Source organism: Harpia harpyja, chromosome 2, assembly GCF_026419915.1.
Source record: "Harpia harpyja isolate bHarHar1 chromosome 2, bHarHar1 primary haplotype, whole genome shotgun sequence".
NCBI classification, from domain to species: Eukaryota; Metazoa; Chordata; class Aves; order Accipitriformes; family Accipitridae; genus Harpia; species Harpia harpyja.
The window spans coordinates 18,244,768-18,263,213 of record NC_068941.1 but is presented as its reverse complement, the minus strand read 5'-3'; the positions used below and the strand labels follow the sequence as shown (position 1 = coordinate 18,263,213).

The 18,446-nt window shown below is 36.1% G+C and overlaps 1 protein-coding gene across 1 annotated transcript in view; it reads left to right on the top strand.

Annotated features, from left to right (window-relative positions):
• The first annotated feature begins 6,780 nt into the window (after nt 1-6,780).
• Nucleotides 6,781-18,446, top strand: part of LOC128134469 (uncharacterized) — a 57,992-nt gene continuing 46,326 nt past the window's right edge. The window contains 1 exon segment of the mRNA XM_052772179.1: nt 6,781-6,926. The gene's annotated coding sequence lies outside the window, so the exon portion shown is untranslated.

Genomic DNA, 18,446 nt, shown 5'->3' with positions numbered 1-18,446 from the left:
GAAAAAATGTGAGGACCTCCAGATTCTCTTCTGGAACTGCATCATGTAATCCTTTCCACAAAGTTATCAAATTCCATCTTCTAACTGCTTAGGTTCCTTGTCAAGACCTATACTCTTCTGTTTCTAGTTTTGAGCCTTAATTTTTTCATGGCCAGTTTATAACCAACTGTACTTGTGCTGACACCATCCGCATGCTTAAATAGTTCTTCTTCCTGTCTGTAATTTACCCTATAAAGTAATAATAAAGGGCATATCCCATCATTTTACCAATCTAAAATAATACACATTCTTTTGGTCTCCCCTATTGAAGTAACTTCTTCCAAGTTGGTCCCAGCATGATTTACTAAGGGTCCAATACTGGCAAGGCGCTTCTTCCTTACAAGCTCAGCAGCAATCCTAATCATTACCTGTTTTAGGGAGTAACAAATCAGTAAGGGAAATCCAGCTTTGGTTGGCTTAGAGTCACGTGAAATGCTGTGAAGGGCATCAGATCAGTCTTCCAAAAGAAAAAGAAAAAAAGAACCAAACACAACAAAACCCCCTAGTGTTCCTCTGACCCCTATCCTGCAAATTCCCCTGGGCAGTTTCATAGAATATTATCCTGAAATTTATTATTTTCTATAATTTATCTTAATACTGCACTAAAATCCCTAATAGAGTGGTGATGACACAGATGAAACTCTCCATCCACAGAAATATAAACACTTTTTAGATAGCCTGTGAAGAGTGGCTCAATGTTAGGAAAATTGTGAGGCAAGCTGTTAGTGAATTATTGTCAAGGTCAGAGAATGCACATTTATTTTTCTGGTAGTTGTATCATTATCAGGCCCTTATGATATATCCACTTGTACGGAAAATGTAGCTAACTTACCTTGGTGAATTTGATTTATTAGCATTGCAACTGACAAGGTTGCCCGTTTGTTAGTGCTTATTTTATATTTGAATAGCTTTCAGCACATAAATTTGAGGAATTGCTTGAATACTTTAGCTGTTCTGTATTTCATGGAGAAAGCTAGACCAGAAGAGTGCTGCTGTTGATATTTCTATTTTGATACTGTCCGCTTTTTTTATAAATTAAAGTGATGCCTGCGTTTGTACTTAGGTGTGCCTTGTGACCAGAATTTATTGCAAACAATAAATGTGAAAACTCATTAGCTTTATCCTGAATAAACTGTGACATAACCTTGCAATACAGTTTATTTTACATTCAGAGCTTATCATAAATGGGTTTTTTTAAACAAACAAAAAGACATGGAATTCAAAAGAAATTAACTAATTACATGAGTTCCTCAGATTAATCTTAAATTAGAGAATGGGTGGAGAAGGAATATGTGAGTAAGTATATGGTGCAGAATGGAAGAAGCAGCTCTCAAATGGGTCCAGAAATGAGGCCTTTAAGTTTCTTATTGACTTCAGTGGCGTTACATCAGGCAGAGGAGCACAGCTTAATTACAGCCAATATTAGCTCATCCTCTTCCCAGAATGATGTACTTTTAAGTAAACACAATTGTATAAAGAGCCAAATAAAGAAAAAGCAAAACTAATTACTTGCCCCTAACATCTTGTAAAGTTTCTTTAACACGTCTCTATTCTTTCAGGTCTCCTTCTTTGCTGTGAGGAAGAAATGCTTCATTTAACTCACTTTACTCCCCTGTATCACTGTGGGCCACCACCTACATACCTCCAATTCTATAGATCTCAGGTTGTCCTGATTTTCTAGGGATCAGGAGGGAAGCCAATCAGAAGCACAACTTACATAAACTCACAGTGTAACAGGAAGAAGGGGTAGATTTCTTTAGGGCCCCATGTCATCATGTTGACACTCAGGACTTCTCAACTTCCAGAATGTCTTCTCAGCTAGTTCTTCTCCCACAGTGACTGCATTTTTAATAATAGTGCAGAAGGAAAACAGGAAGACTCATCTCCCATCCTCCACTTTAATGAATGTATCTTTCCTTCACAGAAGGTGAATGTGCTAGTTTAATGTCAACAACGGCAGTGAGACTGACAGTCACAACTCTAAGAATGGTTGTCCAACCATGCAATGGCTTGGCTGTGATCAGGATGAGAAGCCTCTGGTTGAAGATAATCATGGAAATTCTGAGTTGATGTTGTTCGGTTATTCCAAGAAATTGCCAGTTTATAACATCATTTACTGCTGAAGTAATTTTCAGATTATTAACACCACCACTGATATCTGGACTCCTCATTCCTTCCAGCCACTCAATACTAACAATTGGAAAAATGCCTTTTTTTGCAGGGGGTGGGGAGGAACCAGAAGTCGTCTTCTGTTGGATTTTAGTAGTATGATCTAAGCAGATGTTACCTGCAGGCTTTATTGTAAACTTCTGTGTATCTACAGTAGAAATCAAATGATATGCATATAAAATGCTAAACTGAGTTGAGTATGAAAGTTCAGTGCTTTTTCTCAGCAATGAAGTCCACCAAGAATATTTCAACTCATTGCTCTTTTCTCTTAATCCACTGGGTCAAATTCAGGCATAGGGTTTTCGTAATTTCAGGCCTCTGCTATATTAATTTACATTAACTGAAAAGCTGCCTTTCTGCATAGCTTTCACCTCATGTAAGAGCTATATTCCAGTGGGACAACAGAATACCCAACATCAGTAGAGAAGCTTATGTGTGTAGGATGTAACCCCCAAAAGGTCAGAAAGCAAAGCAGAGATTCCCAAGTGAAATGCTGGGCATCATACACACGTGGTTGCCTCAATATTTCTTGCTGGGAAAAGACATGAAAAAATATTTTGTTTCTGAACCCATTAGTAGTGTTAGGATTGGTGGTTGTTGAATTGGTCTATGTACAGAACTTTATGAAAATTAGGACTAAGTTATTTTAATTACAAAATACCGACTGTATAATTAGCACCACTTAATAAAAAATGTGTTCAGTATATTTTATATGTAATTGAAATTCTGTAAAATTAAACTGTAATAATATAAATAATTTTTTTCAGGATAAAAAGTAGGTTAAGATAAGCAAATTTCATGCTTTAAACATTAAGATAAATATTCCCTAGTGTATTAAAATATTGTGGTTTAGACTGTTAATCTTTTCATTGAATAATAAATATGAGCTTCCCTTTTATGTAATTAATGCAACCCATATTTTTCAGTAGAGAAATGAAATGTTGAATCATACATAAAAAGTAGCTATGAGTATTTCATTACCAAACTTAATTCAGTCATTTCCACAGTCTTATGGAAAACGTTACTCACCTCTTGGGGAAAACTTTTGGCAGTGAAATGTAGTTTTGCTTGGCATATATTTCGAATTGCTTGAATCTCTGGTTAGTTAGTTCTGGGGGGGGCTATTATACAGACTGGTTCAGAACAATAGTTAGGTTTTAGCAGTATTTTATGTTTTCAAAGTCTTATTACTAACATAAGGCATCCTTGATCACCATTTCTGAAAGGATATTGAGAGGTTAACCTGTATTTTCTAGTATTTTAGTTTTCACTCGGTTATAAAATATGCAGTCTAATGTCATTGTGTGAAATCTGTATACAAGAATGACAATTTCCAAAGCATTTCAGAGGACCATGAGTTTTATTTCTCAGGCTGTTACTACATTTTCATGCAGCCATTTCTGTGGTGTAAAATAAGGACATCATGTGAAGTATGATTATGCTCTGAATGCCCAGTGAAGCTTTTAAAATGATACCTGACAACGAGTTGCATAGCTATAGATAGACTTTTTTTTTTAATTCACTTTTTACAAAGACAGTCCGATAGAATCTGAGAGAAATGGAGGAAAACAAACATTACTTCCCTCTCTTAACATTCACTGTAGCTAAGAAAAACTGTTACCAAAGATAATTCAGTTACACTTCCCCAGTTCTGATTTGGCTTTTGTAAGTAAAGCCCTAAGGATTAGTTGGACATAGTCTTTTTATTAAAATACTTTTGTTTATTAATACTATGGGAACTGATATCTGGCATCCTTAGGCAGTCTGGAAAACTAGAGGCTTAGAATTATTACTATAGCATATAATTATCAGAGTAATATAGAGTTACACTGCAGTTTTAAATGGTCTAGGCTGGTTTCTGCTAGCCGAGTAGCTTCAGTGACAGAATGCCGTGTGGACTACAAAAATGTGCTTGAGGAGACCTGTAAATCCTTAAGATGGTAGCCTTTTCTGAGCTTTGCTCTGTTACTGCTACCCAGTACTCAAGCTAGTTTGTGTAAAGCTAGTTCAGATACATCAATGCTAGCAGCGGCTGTGCCTGGTGTACAAGTATTCCAAGGGAATCTGATGTGTGTGTTCTCCAGAGAGAAGATGTTACAAGATCAGACCCTAATTATTTTGTAATTGTGCAAGGCTTTAATTATAAGACCTTAACGACTGGCTTAGTTTAAAACACTTTAGGGACATTGACTGAAATAAAATGCTGCTGTTGAGTTATATTCTTTCCCAGCAGTCTGAGCACTTTTTATTTCTCTCTCTCTCTCAGGAATCTGCTGTGCCTAACAAACAGAGGAATAATCCATGTAATTAAGAGATTCTGGGTGCAGTTCCCTGTTTATCCTTAAAAAAGCTGAACTAGTAGGCACTGGGCACCCAATTTTCAAGGCATGCACAGTATGTTCCACTTTTCATCCTAACAGAGCTCAAATATTCCCTGTTCTTTGCTGTTACATAAATACAGCAAAAAGAGTTGAAATGGCCTTTGCAATCAGTTGCTTCCAAACTGGGGAGAGAGAGGGGAGGGAATACTAGCGAAATTTTGGCCAAGGTCACCGGTCAAGGATAATTGGTATCAGAACTCAATAAATCTGCATGCAAAGCACAGAGAATCTTCTTTTGTACAGATGTCATCAGAAACAAAAGCTCTTGATGTTGCCTTTTTTTTCTTTTTTTTTAATGTGTCCTGTACTTGGGTAAGTATTGCCTCTTCCTACCTGAAGTGTGCACTGAGAGTACTGAGGAATGAAAACGATGTAAATGAAATGTCATAAACTTCTGCAAAACATTAACAATGTTGGCTAGGGATAGATTATGAGCCATTGTAGATACTTTGCTTGGCCCTTACTGTTTTGAGGTTAAACTCCAACTTAAAATGCAAAACAGCTTGATAAATCTGCTTTGAGGAAAAACCTGATCTTGATAAACTGAGGTCTTTGTCAGTAGGTGTGCAAGTAGAGATGATGAAAAGTAAAATGGCATTAATACAGTTCCTAGTACTTCCGTCCTGGAGTCTCTAAAGATATGTAGTTGTGATGGTAACATTTAATTATAGGAAACAATATTTAGCTATTTTTAAGCTGGTCAAAACTCAGAATTTCTGTTCCATTCATCCTGAATCAAAATAAAAAACTGAAAGGCTTAATAAAAAGATTCCTGAAACTTTCATTCTGGGGATACTGAAAAGATGTTCTGGAAACATTTTATTTCAGTAAGACTGAAAGCCTTTGAAGCATATTTATATAAACTTTGATAAAATATTTTTGAATTCATGTAGTAATCATGCTCCATAGAGTAAGCGGTGGGGGAGTGGGGGGGGAGTGGCAGGGAAGGAATCTGAAAAAAGAATAGTGTAGTTTTTAGTTGGGCAGGTTGTAAAATACTATGCTTTTAAAGAGTGTGTTTCTTTTTCTCTCTGGGAAAGACAAATGATAACTTTCTCCAGGTGGAAACCTTCCTTTGGGCACTTGGAGTCTTAATGCTTGTCAGTTTAAGTGTCTAAGCTGGCTGTGGGCTGTGTGTCCTCCTGCTTCTCTGCTGTTCCATGTAAGTAATACTTGAGATACAAGTGGCAAATAGAAGATTTAGGTAAAATTCTGGGTTGTCTAGTAGAGAATCACATATTTTTATGAAAAAAAAATGGAATCCACTATTGTAAATGTGCTTAAGCTCATTAAAATTATATCAATATAATTAAATTTTGGGGTAATGACCAGTGTTATTGAATGATATGAATACACTCAAGAAATTGTATTTCAAGAACTACTGTTCTTTATGTTGTGCTAACATAAAGAATAAAGCAAAACAATTATCAAATCAAACAGCAAATTGGATTCAATATCTCATAGAAATGGAACAGTCAGTCATCACAATATTACCTGAAATTCCAACACCATTTGGTTATGGATCCCAAACTTCTAGTCATTGATATGAATGTTTATATAGCTGTATAGATAGGAACTAGATTTTTAATTTGTATCTGAAATGCTGTCTTTCTTAGTTCTTGTTCCTGTTTCAAGTATAACTCTCTGCCAAAAGGGGTTTATAATGCTGATCTTAACAGAACACCCTTTACAAGTGAAAGTTTGATAACTCTTGTGTATTAGGAGTTATCAAATGTACTAAAAGCAAGGAGAAAAGTCTTTCATATCCCCAGAAACTATCTTCATCTCAGTCCTTAGAGCAGCAGCTGTTTTCAAGCACTGAGAATTGCACAGCTTCTGAATCCAAGCTTGAAAATTGTTGTTGTGTATGTGATATGTGAATTTATCAGCTTGGACATCTTTGTATCTTTTCCGTGTATGACATAGAATGCCCTTTGGATGCCTTTCATCTGTGTTTTCCTTACATATTCACTAAGCCATCCTTGGAAGTTAGCAGCTTTGCAAATAAGACAGGAATGATTCACTTAAGTTTTTACGATGCTGCAAATATAAGTCATCTTGTTGCAGAACTTACTGAAATTAGTATAGATTGCAGGATGAGCTTTTCATCTGTGCTCCAGATAGGGGGAGATTAGTGGGTCAAGATCATCTTTTGCTTTTGTGGAAACACAGAAAGGGAATCAGACTTTACTGTATTACTTTCAATGCATTTCATTCTCAGGCTGTTAGAACACAACTGATATCATACTGTTCTTTCTTACAAAAAACAGTGTGGAAAGGGTCTTTAGATAGAATCCTAAACATCATGTTTCTTGGAGATGGGGTCTTCTGCCACATGTAAGAAGAAAAGTCTCTTGTGTGTACTCCTGGCATAGTTGCAGTCTACATGTGCTCAGTCAGACCTCTAGACTGTGTAGGCTTTCCTCTACAGGGAGCTGATTGTCTTCTTTCACTTTCTATCTCTTTATCTTCCGTATTCCTCTGTCATATGGTTTGGCTGAAGTGGGCTCCTTATGACTTTGGAGATACATATCCTGGTTTTATAATTTTTATAAAATTGCAAGGCACAGAACTTTCTCCAGTTATTTTTGCAAATCATTTTGTTGAAGCAGGTCCTTCTATTCAGCTGTGAGCCTTTTAAACAATTAGAAATTGTTTATTTCTAATTTTATGGTTCGTTTGTTTTTTTTGTTTGGTTTTTTTTTTGCATGCTTTTCCCTTTCCTGTTATGACGAGAAGCTGGTGGTATTAAGCAGTATTTCTTAGATGCCACTTTGCTTGTTTACTGAAGATGTAACTGTTTCCTCAAGCACAAAAGGAATGAAAGAGATGGCAGTTTATTTTCTGTTTCATTCCGATTTCCAAATAGCACAGACTGTCTGATAGTCAGATGGTAAGTATTTCTCTTGCTGTTCCCCTGGCTTTTCTGGCTGTTTGGCTGCCTCTGTTCACACATCTGTAGATCTTTATCAAGTAATAATCAGGTCTTTATCTTCAGTCCACAGTAAAAGCCTCCTCAAACGTAGAGTCTTACTACTGGGCAGATTTGTGCGAATGCTGTGTTTTAGGGAGAAAGTCTTACAGCTTCAGTTATTATTAAGCTTTTAAAAAGAGCTTAACTGCATTTTAAATATACTCCGGAAAAAGGGTGTTACTGTGCTACACAGTTTCAATGAAACTTCACCCACCCCCCCTTTTAGCAATTGCTTCTAAAAAGACATCTTTATTTGAGAGATAAAATGAAGGGGAATCCTCATTGTCTTTATCAGGAAAATAGTGATTAACCCAATAAGTGATTGAATAATTAATGATTAGAGTAATCTAATTGTAAAGATTTATCATACTGCTATAAACTGTGCCATATTTTTCTTCCGTACCTCATGTAAAAAAAACCATGAAGGAATCTGTGATGCAAACTCTGTGCTTTTGCCAACATCAGCCTCTTATCAGGAGACTCATCTCTTCAGAAGAGGAATTGATTCTTGTTTCTGGTATCAAAACATGACGAAGAAGCTATGTAAACTGGATTTTTGTTAGAGCCAAACCATTTCTTTTCTGTGAGATCAAAACCTGTGGCATGAGGGTATGGAAGAAAGATTCCAGATAGGAAATGCTCAGGCTTTCATAAATGTTTACTTTAGAGTAAGTAAACTTGGGATTTAAGGAGCCAGTAAGATGAAGTGGCCACTGTATTTAAAAATCTCTGTTTTCAGTTTAATTCTGGTTTTTTAGCAAATTGTTTTTTGTATTCTAGTTTCTCATGTTTTGGCTTAGTATAGAGACAGATCTCTCTGTGTATGTGTCTGTGTGGGGGTGTATGTATATGTGTATGTACGTGTCTGTATGTGTATATTTAAGACTTGAAAAATGCTAAGCCCGAATCCAAAAATCATTCATGTTAATATCTTTTGGCTTTATATCCATCATTATTTGGAATGTGATTAAATCTCATTTACTTCACTGGGCCCAAAGCATGTGTTTAAAGTCAAGCATGTGCTTAAGTGTTTTCCTGAATAAGGATGCTTTCCTGAATGAGAATTTAAAATGAATGCACTCCATGTGAACAGTGAAAATCTTTTTCCATGTAATTGTTCAGTGTCATACCAAAGTCTGAGCTTCTGTTAATATATTTTCTTTCTAGTTAATGTGGAAAGAAATATTAGATCACATGGATTGAATTCCTTTTTTAACTGCATATTTTTTCTGTAGTTACAGCACATTATATTACTGTTAGAGCAAACCTCTAATTCAGGGCTGCAAAGGAATAGAGAAATATTCTTTAAAATGGACTAGCATCTGTAGTGGGTTGACCCTGGCTGGATGCCAGGTGCCCACCAAAGCCGCTCTATCACTCCCCCTTCTCAGCTGGACAGGGGGGAGAAAATATAACATCATTGGTCTATGAATTTATTAACTTACATGAATATTAGAGATTTGGTTCAGAGGGCTTATTGTCTACCTTTGGTTATTTTCTGCAGAAGCCTCTTTCATTTGTGACCTGTGCGGTCATTTATAAAACATTAAAGGTAATATATAGCAAAGTCAGTGAAGTAGTGTTGGTTTTGATTTTTGGGGTTTTTTTTAAATGCATTTTTAAAGGTAATATGTTTGTACTGTATTGCTACTTAGATAAATGGCTGTTTAGGATTAACTTGTTGTTTGTCTCTGATTAACAATGGCTGTCATTTTTTAAAAATGAAAACAAATATTTGTGGCATGAAATATGATGTATTTACGGCTGAAGCCCAGCAGCCAGTTTTAACTTGCTAATATTTTTGTGGTTGTGATCCAAAAATATTGACAATGTATTGACTCCCTGTTATAGTAATGCAATTTGCGATGTTAAAAAAATCTAAGATCAGTTATAAAAATTTAGAAGGTATTTACGAATACACATTGTTTCTAGGAGTCTCTCTGTGATAATTTTTTAAAAATTGTATGTAATTTTTTTATCGTGAACATTTATTTTCCCAAAAATGCATTTGAGATCATAAGTTACTTGCACCAATAGAATATTTCCCCTCATTAAAAAAAAAAAAAAAAGTCGTCTGTGAGTCTGTCGTATTTCTCTTCAAAAATCCTAGTGTATCCTTTGCAAAATTCAGGTATCTTAAAGTCTACAATGAAATTCTAATATTGTACTCTTGAAAACTATTGAAAAGCACACTGATTGGAGCCAGACTCTGCAAAATAGTAGTTCAGTGAATCTCAGTCTGTGTTTATATAAGGAATTCTAGTTTGTACCTCATTTAGAAAAGAAACAAACAAAATGATTGAGAAGTGATTGCAGTTTAGATCTATACATTAGATTGAGGTTTAGGATTTCAAGTTGTCTTGAATTTGTCTTACTTTTATTTTAGAATTTGTCTTGTTAGTTTTCAGCATGATTACTTCTGTAATCTAATTCATTCCCCCACAGTCATTTTCTGGAATGATGATAGAGTCTTTCATGATACAAAGCAATCTTAGTTACCTTGGAGGTACCAGGTTCCCAGTGCAGCAGAATGGTATGATATTCTGAAGAGTGCAAGTTGCCTTTCAGGAGTTAAAAAATTATGATGCTCCTTTTAAGAGTGTCCATATGCTTTCAAATCCAGTTCAAAAGCCTATTATAAATTTTGAGCGCAATGAGAACTGCAATGCTTTCATTTTTACGTTTTTCTTTTAGGTTTGGCATTTCCCCAATTTGCCTGATAGCTGGCGTTCTGACATATATGTGTGTTCAAGTGCTTTCAAATCCAATTAATGCACAGAGTGCAAAATGTAACTCCTGTACCTTTCAGCAATTGTGGGAGTTACTTATGGCATCAGAATAACAAAAAAACCCAACAAGTTTAAGGAGATACTGTGGGGTTTTTTCGTGTCTTTATAGAGCATCCACCATAATTCTCTCTGAAATTTTTGGGAACTACTGTAACAGATGTTGTAAAAATAGATAAAATTAAAAATAATATTTTTGGTAATGTAAAAAGATTTAATTTAAAATTTAAGAACCTTAAAATAGACTATGCTGCTGATTACATTGTTTAGTGGCCCACCAAACTAGCTGAGTAGCTCTGTCAGTATCTTGACAAAAGTTAGAGGTTGTTACATAAAAGTAGATGTTATCTATTCACTCAGCTAGAAAAACTGAGTTCTGTGTAACTGCTTTTGCAAATTCCAGGTTTTTACCCCATGGCAGCTAATCTTCTCAGGCTGTCTTTACTGTGGGTGGAGTAGATGGGCTCCTTGAGAAGGAAGTTGGAAGAGTCCTCTCTCAATCTCCCTCTGGAGGACCTGACATCTCTTTACTAGAGAGGAAACTTAGGAGATTTGCCTCCTTAGGTGAACCTTAGCCCTTTGGAACCCCTTTCAAGAATGACAAACATCTGCGTGATAGATTGCATTTTTTGCCATGATGTGCAAGGTTTTGGCAGCCATTAATTCCATTACTACTTCTGCTGGTTATTTTCCACTGCAATTGCTTATTGCTGTTTTCTATTTATATTCTGCTCATTTCGCTGGAGTGCAAGGTTATACCCAGAACATTCAGCATCTCTGCAAGTCTATTCTTTGTGGAGATACTAGGGACAGCATTTGATGTTAATCGGAAATGTGCAGAGGGCTTGTTCCAGAGTCTACTGAGTCAGGAGAAAGATTTTAGTGGAGTTCTATGTATTTTGGATCAGGCTGATGGTTCTGAAATTTCACCCTGAAAAATACTGGTCATATATTTCATTATCTTTGAACATAAAAACTTAAGGTAATTGAGAGTTTTAAAAATAGGACTTAGTGTTGCTGTATATATGAAATGTATTAACTCTAATTTTTTATAGTTGTTTGCTATTATATGAATGTAATTTATTGTGCCTGCAGCAACCTGAGGACATGCTGGAAAATTAGATGATTCATTTCAAGTGTTTTATCCTAGTGAGCAAAATTTTAATCAGTCAGTTTTCTAATCCCAGCTCTGTTATTGGCACACTCTGTAAACTTGGCAAGGTCACAGAAGGACTCCATTGTAGACACAGTGTTGCATCTCAGCTAAATCATTACTGCATATGTTTTCATTTATCTGCGTTATAGAATTTTTAAAGAAATAGAACTGTAGAAAGGTGGTCCTCTGATGAGCTATGCTAAAGATAATATAATAACATAAATTATGAGGAATATAAGATTTATCTTGAGCTATGGTTGCTATTTCCTATGCAAAATTTTTACAACTTCACCTTAAACCCCCCCCCAACCTAGTAGAAAAGAAAGTAAAAAACCTCATAACACACGGACTACTGTCTTGTCACTCTTACAAGTTTATCACTACATTGTTCATTGAGCATCGTGAATTGCACCACGCAGTGAACAGGAACTGTATTATCAGTTTGCTGTACCTCAAAGCTTGCTGTTAGCTTTTATCAAGAAGATGCCACTGTTGACGATGTGGATGTCAATTCAGAAATATAAAGTAGTTCAGTATCCAAAAATTAGTTGAGTATGTAAAAAAAAATGCTGGTGATCGTGTAGAAGATATTCTAATTGCTTTAATTATCAGGCAGTAAATATAACAAGAATGGTCACATTGGAGTAAAATTTTCAAAGGTATCCAATGTCCTAACTTTAAAGGAAATAAAGAAGCCTAACGTCCATTGAAAGCAAATAGAATTAGGCTCCAAAACTCATAATTGACATCTGAAAATGTGACATAGACTCCTAAGGAATGTTAAAAAGTTTTACCCACAGATGACCATGAAAAACACAAGCTCTTCGGAATGATAGACTGACACATCCCAACATTATATTGAGAGTGGGATCATGAAACATGTTATATGCTGCATTTTTTGAAGTAAGGGTTAAATTTCTTTACCAGGCAAATATGAATTTTTCCTTGGCTGTCAGAAAGTGGAAGGCATTTCAGATTAACTGCCACATAAAACAAAAACAAAACAACCCAAACCAGTGGATATTATTAGCAAATTATAGAAGAAGAGAGTAGGAGCCATGAAACAAAAGAGGTATAAAAGGAATGTCATTTTACAAAGACTCAGAAATGTTTAGTAGGTCATTAAATTAGGTAAATGTGTAAGCATGTTTTTACAGAATTTGAATGAGAAAGGCACAGGTAAGTTAATTCTAAGCAGGGAGGGAGATAAGGATTACATATATTGTAATACATATATGTATTTTATATACATATGAGTATATGAATGTATGGCTATTATAACCATAAAAATCAGACTAGGGTTAAAAAAAATTACTGAAGTCATACATCTTGCAGGTCTTTCCGAATAGCAGTTTGTATTAAAGCAATTCAATTGATCGGTAAGTTGAAACATCTTCAGCTTTGAATATTGTCTAATGGTATGTTGTTTTTCTATTCTCTAATTTTCAAAAGTTTTAAACAATACTGCTCTCAAGCCCCTCTTTTGCTTTTGTACTGCTCACATATACTGCCATTGCAGTCTGTTGTGTTCAGTTGATCTACATTCATTTAAAACAAGGTGGCAAACTCTGATTGCTGGCTGTCCCATGCTGGCGATACCACTTTACTTCTGTAGAAATGATGAAACCTGGCAAATAGGCAACAGCCATTAAGAAAACTGTGGAATGTATCACAGTTAAGATGCCAGCAATACTGACCCCTTCTCATGCGATTATTTATTCAAGCAGTAATTTTTGAAGGACAGATACTGATGACTAACTATAATTATGCTGGCCTAAGTGTTCCCATTTTCTCATTTTGCTGTTGCGATACACACCCATTTAGAGATTATCATCTTGCTATTATTTTGTGAGTTAGTTTGAACAATAGACTTGTGGGAAAAGGTATAAACTACAGCTGAGAGTAATTTCAAAATAACTACCTTTTATGATACATGTTAGCTTCTTAAATCCCATGCTGGACTTCAAGAGCTGCAAAACAAAACAAAAATCTCTTAGGGCATCTGAACCACAAAAAATGCTCAGAGATCGGGAAAACTAATGAGAATCCAGCAGCATGAGAATGAATGTTTTCTGATAGAAATGGCTTCATTCTAAGAAATAACACAGAAATTGTGAAAAATGGGGAAGATAAATTCAAAAACGTATGGAAGCCACAAATTCATGTTGGCAGCTGGGTGGAATAACTGGCCTTATCTCTTCTCTTTCAGTGCTCTTTCACAGTATTCTTGGTGCTTTAGTTTAGAGAAAATTAAATACCAGATTTTGCAGATGTTGAAACCATTGAGCTAGTTCTTGTTCTGCCTTATCACCTATTTATAATGCTATAATCTATAGGAGTCTGCTCACACATTTCAGTAGTGGAAATCTTTGTACAGACATATATGAGAACCCAGAATGGAAGATTAAATCAGTTTAGTGTAGCCAGGCTCTCTAGCACATCCCAATGTGAATATGGGCATATGAATATTCCCTTTGGCTTTCCATACAGACAATATGCAAAGTTAATTAGCATACATTTACTAGCCATTGCTTTCAAATTCAGGTGCCTAAAGGCATACTCTGGTATGCCCTGACAGGTCAGTTGAGAAGCCAGCCATTGTGATTTTTTTGAGCATAAAACAACCTTGATGCAAATAACCCTTTTATACAACTGACCTGTTAGTTTTCCCTCTTCACTTACATCTGGCAACATCACAGTGACTAGGTTTTTATTGTCTTTGTTAGCAGCATGGGACTGAATAGTCAGGTTCCCACCCTGGGCATGGGGAGGGCCTTGGTGTTAGCTCTGGTGATCTGTTTTGAGTGGTGGCATGCAAATATGTTTTCTTTATAGCAGCTCCAGAACCGTCTGGCCTTACCTGCCTGGGCTTTCTGCAGCATAAGAGATTTGCTCTGTCCCACGCTGAGCAAAAAACTCATCCATCCACTGCAGCACTCTCACAGCTTGCGCCTTAACCAAGCGTGCTGAGACTTTGCTGACCTTAGTCTCATGCTTGGCAAAGTTGCCTGCTGTACCAGGCCATGCATGTCTCCTTGCCAGGCTATTTACTCCTGTTCCCAAGTGTGGTGTGCTTTTTCGTTTGGTTTGGTTTGGTTTGGTTTGGTCTTTTTATTAAAATATTTCTTCTTTCCTACTAACATAAGCATTCATCCCAGCAGCCTTGGGGGACAGCCCTTGCTGGTTGTGGCTGCCGGTGGGCTGGGCTTGGCCATGGGACAGGGTTGGGCAGCTCCCAATTGCGCCAGTGCTCTTCCAGGGAGTCTGGTTGCTTCAGTGAGTTGTAACACTTCCTGCAGGCAGGTGAAGCCTCACGGAACAGCGCTGGAGGACTCTGAGGGGGTTAAGGGAGCCAGATCTGATGTGGCCTAATCTCTTTTGCAAGTAAAGATGAAATTGGGTGTGTATCGTACTCGGTTTCCTCTGACAAGTGAGGCTGGTTGCACCAATACATCAGCTGAGTGGAAGATGGGTAGACAAAGACGTGACTGCAAAGTTAGAAATACTGCAACATGACAGTAAAGGTACACTATGCTATTTTATATAATAAGGGAAGCTTTGTGTAGAGAAAGCATATATATACTCAGTGATTCTTCCATTTTTAAATACTTCTTGTTAGAGTTGTGAAAAATCTCAGTAAAATTAACTATGCCTAGTTATTTACAGGATACTGGAAATGTAGGCGGTTACAAGAGAGGAAAAGAGGCAAGCCTTTTTAGAGACCCCAGACTTCTGTTGTGGTTGGCTAAGATATGACTACCAAGTGGGATTACTCTGAGAAAGTGTTCAGCAGAGCAAGTAAGGATCCCTTGTGCATGACAGGAGGGCTAATTGGCCGACTTCAATATGTAGCTGCGCGCTTATGTCCTTTTTTAATTCAGCAAGGGAGTTAGGTCTTTGTGGAAAAATAGACCCTATCCCTGATCATCAGCCAGACCAGGCAAAATTGTTTCTGTTTCTTGTACAGCCAGATTAAAGTTGGGAGATAGGTTATGTAAGGAAAAAGGACATCTTCAGATCTTCAGGAACTTATTTTCCACTTAAGGGCAAAAGCAGAAAAGACTGACTCCCGGGCTTGTCTCTAATGCACTTGATGCACCAGCCCTATATCAGCCTGTATTTAAAAACATAATCTGGCCTCCAAATACACAGAAAATAGTGCTGGTGTGTTATCTATATAAATATTTTTGAATGTTTTCTTTTTAATGGCTAAGATAAACCATCAGAAATATAATGCCTGGCAATATTTTACTGGGTTTTATCATGTTGCTGTCTTTCATTTCAACCATAAACATCTATTTGCCTGTCCTCTTAATTAAAAAGGTTGAAAAATATAGCAGGTGTGTAAATTGGAAGGAATTCATGGAACGTTTATTCTGGCAGATAGTTCAGTAATACTTGAATCCTCACAAAGGTGGAAACGGAGTGATGCTAAGGAAACTACCATCCCAGTGTAATCACAGATTTCAGTTTTCCCAGGAAAATAGTGGATGTTAAAAAGAATATCTACCTGGGGTTCTGCTGAGCTCTAAGGAACTTCAAGTATGTCGTATGACCTGGCCCAAAGTGTTTTCACATTTCTTACTAGTGACAATTCTGCAGCTAGTCATGGCCACTTGTTCCATTATCTAACTGGGCTTTTAAAATTCTCTAAATATTGAACTTGCATTTATCTTGTTCATGCCAATCTCATGGATGTTTTCCTTGCTTTTCTTAGATCATGAAGGAATTTGATCTATGTCCTATTTGTAACCTTGTTTTATATTTAAAAAAATCAGGAGTGCTTTGCTGCTTTGGTCTGGCGGAGATCTCCTCATCATTAGTGAACAACGTGAAGGACATGAGTTCTCAGATCTCTCCTAGAACTTCCAGAACAAATATTCTGGAAGTAGAGTGGCTATAGAGCTTTTGAGATAGGCAGTTTTAGTTAGAATTCAATTTAAGAATTTCTGGAGTATTTTAAGTAATGCTCATTACCTTGTTGAACACAGTGTCTAAATAATATTAAAATTAATTAAGTGTCTAATAATATTAAAAAATGCATGTGTAAGGTTATATTACCATGTCTTATTCTTACTTTCTTGAGTTAATGTATCTACTTTACTAAGCCTTTCATTAAGGGTTTTTTTTCCAAATATTTAGTAATTTTTTTGGTTTGTTGCCTTTCCTTTTTCCTTTTTTTACCTGTTAAATGTAAAATCCCAAATAAATGCCTAGGTCCAACTAATAGTGGAATAGCTGCATTTCTTTGAAAGCCCTGTGAAACCAGCTCCCCAGCAAAACAAAAGCATACACTATCATCACCCAGTGATTGGCCTTTTCTAGTCTATTTTTACCTGTGTCTTTTGTCGTTCTAAAAAATCTCTGTGATTTTAAAGAATTCTTCAAAAGTTGATATATTTTCTGGAAACTGAAATGAATCAGTGATCCATTTGAATAAATACTGTATTGTCACACATTTGCTATGTAATTTATCCAGTGATTCATCAGTTTAGCTTTCAATATACATAATACTGATAAGATTTAGTAGATCATATATTTGCTTCAAAAGATGTATTAGATTTGGTAGGTCCTGACTTCAATTCAACATAAGACGACTTTCTCTGTCTTATGAGGATATATGTGATTTCCAAGAGCAATGTATCTGTTTTTGAAAAATCCTCCAGTGAAAAGGGAAAAAACTAGTTTATTGTAAGGAATGAAACATTCATTTTAGGAATCTGAAGATAGAAATTACCCACATTTATATTAAAATTTCATAGCAAAGCAGTATACTGTGCATGTCTTCACGTTTCATATACTGAAAGTAATATTTTGATCATGATAACTTCACTGCAAGTATTGCTGAGTTCTGAACTGAAAAGCAGTTTGCTCTGTAGAATAGAAAAATCAATTTAGCATAAGGTGATCTCATTATACTCTATTTATCCAAGATTACAACAATTTAGAAGAAGATTGAGAGTGAAAGTAATTGTTCTTTTATTAATCCAAGTAGCTTTTAAAAAGAAATCTACTGATTAGGAAGCTCTGCTTGACTTCTAACTTGAATCTCCCAGGACTTATTCCAGGAGGTTCTGATTTCAGTGATGTGTTCTGATGATATCATAAGCAACTATGGCCATACCTTGCTGAAGTCACAGAAACAAGATGGAGTAACAGGTTAACATGATCTGTTAGTATATTCAGTATTAATTTGCCGTATAAATGTTAAAATTTTTAAATGTTCTGCATATATATGCTCTCTTGCCAACTGGTGATTTAAAAGCTGAAACTTTAGGCAATCCTTTCACTTTTTAGTGATGTAGGTTTCTGCTTTTAGTTTGAAAAATTAGTACAGTGCTTTGAAGATACAGTGCAATCCTCTGTGCACCAAGATTCTATTGCTGACCCTTATGGATGCTAAGTCTCTGCCTCCTATTCTTTTGCATGTAAGGGTGTAATATTTCCTGCCAAATGCAAGGAGAAAAGAGAGAAAGGACACCTACTGCCAGGAGGTCCAGACTTTCACGTTACATCTCCAACATCAATGTCCCTGAAAATGTCTTTGGACTTGAATGAGAGTTTTCTCCCTTTTTTTTTCTCCTCCTGCTCCCCACAATTTGAAATCCGTGATTTTGGTTTGAATCTTTCCTTAGTTACCGTATTGGTAAAAGTGACAGGTTACAATATACTGGACACTTAACACTTAAAATATTCATAAAATTCAGCTGAAGAAGTGATGATTATGTTTTCAACTTGCAACTACAAATTTTAGCTCACCGTGTCCGTAAACATCAGTTGCATCTGACAATTTTTAGCTCAGCTCCAGTGAATCAAATAATATAGTTGCTGAAGCAGGGTCATGCAGTCTCTGTAGGCTTGTATTCATTACACTTTTTTATCTGATAAGAACCCCTCAAAATTCTTTGTAGACTCTCATACAAAATTCAGCCATTTAAGTA